The 1,463-nt window shown below is 32.5% G+C and overlaps 1 long non-coding RNA gene across 1 annotated transcript; it reads right to left on the reverse strand.

The window, feature by feature from the left end:
* Positions 1 to 931, reverse strand: LOC134683603 (uncharacterized). Its single transcript, XR_010101061.1, has 2 exons — positions 676 to 931; positions 1 to 118 (listed from the first exon to the last, which is right to left on the reverse strand). It is a non-coding gene; the product is annotated as an uncharacterized LOC134683603 (long non-coding RNA).
* Positions 932 to 1,463: the final 532 nt, after the last annotated feature.

Consider the following 1,463-nt stretch of genomic DNA (forward strand, 5'->3'; position numbering starts at 1 on the left):
GTAACAGCAGGCATGGCATAACGAAAAACATCTTCAAGGGTTGCATATATAGGACACTCCATTTCCTGCACCAATGTGAAAAGTAGGGCATATTGTACATTTGTGATTGACTGTATTCCTTCAAAAGAAAACACATTTATATACATTGTAACAAGAATAAATAAATCATCAGAAAATGCTAAAACAAAACAGCAGTTACCTGTATTGCATTATTTTATTAGTACAATTTTAGACCCATCTATTAAATAAGATCCAAATGACTTTTAAGATTTATATATTCAGAATTTATAAACAGTTTTTTTTGTTCCTTTCAATAATGTATTAAAATATGTATAATATCTGCACATTAATCCCCCAAAATTGTCTCTCTACACAGAGAATAAAATAAATAAGGCTACGACTGACGACCCCCCCCCCCCCCCCCACCAAATAAACCTGGGGAAAAAACTAAGTCCAGACCAGTGAAAATTTGAGCAGCACTTCCCCTACAATAGACAGTTTTAGTTTCACCCCCACCCTATTTCACCCAGGCCAGAAGGAAGGAATATGTTTGCGAAAAAAAAAAATACAGGAGAAAGAATGGGGGGCAGGTCTCATTTATCAGACATGAGACCATCCAATTCTCTCTTTTTCAATATTTATTATCATTTCTTACATAAATATATATAATCTCACCTGCTTTTATCTTTTTGTTGATCAAATCATGTTAAAATTCCTCATTCCAGCCACTCAAGTCCATTAATTATTGACGTTCCATTTTTTATCTGTAAATTGTTGACGTTTGACGTAACGTTTACTTTTGTGGCGTCGTTAGTAACGGAAGAGTACAAAGGTCATGACCGGCAAAAGAGCCAGTTTCGTTAGTTTCGAACTCTCAACTGTATTTTGAAGAAAAAATTCTCAGCTTTCTAATGATACATTTTTCAAATATTAAACTAATTGGGAACCATTTGTAAAACTCAAGTTAAGACTTTAAATATATTTTTGGCAGTGGCTATTTGACCGGCACCGGCTAAATAGCAAATTTGCTTTTTGACCGGCACCGGCAAAATAGCAAATTTGCTATTTAGCCGGCACTGAATAAAACTGTTCGTTGATGTGATTAGTAGAGAACAAAAAAGCTTTATGATAAAATAAAATCATTTTATCACAATTTCAAGCATTGAAAATACACGGAGTACAATAAAAAAAAAAGAATTATTGAAGATGTTCATAAATAATTAGTTTATAACTTTATAATATTAATTAAGAGCATGAAAACACATATCATTACTAAATGTATGTTTTTCTAAAGTATTTATAAATCTGTGATACATCATTCTTCCACATTACCAGATTTTGCTGAACATTTTCTGATTGCCTTAATTTCTTGGCGAACAGAACGAGACCTAAAAACTAGTGGTATATTTCAAAAGAGGACTGTTTCAGCATTCTCGAATGATTCACCTGAATATAAATATCAA

This window comes from Mytilus trossulus, chromosome 9 (assembly GCF_036588685.1).
Source record: "Mytilus trossulus isolate FHL-02 chromosome 9, PNRI_Mtr1.1.1.hap1, whole genome shotgun sequence".
NCBI classification, from domain to species: domain Eukaryota; kingdom Metazoa; phylum Mollusca; class Bivalvia; order Mytilida; family Mytilidae; genus Mytilus; species Mytilus trossulus.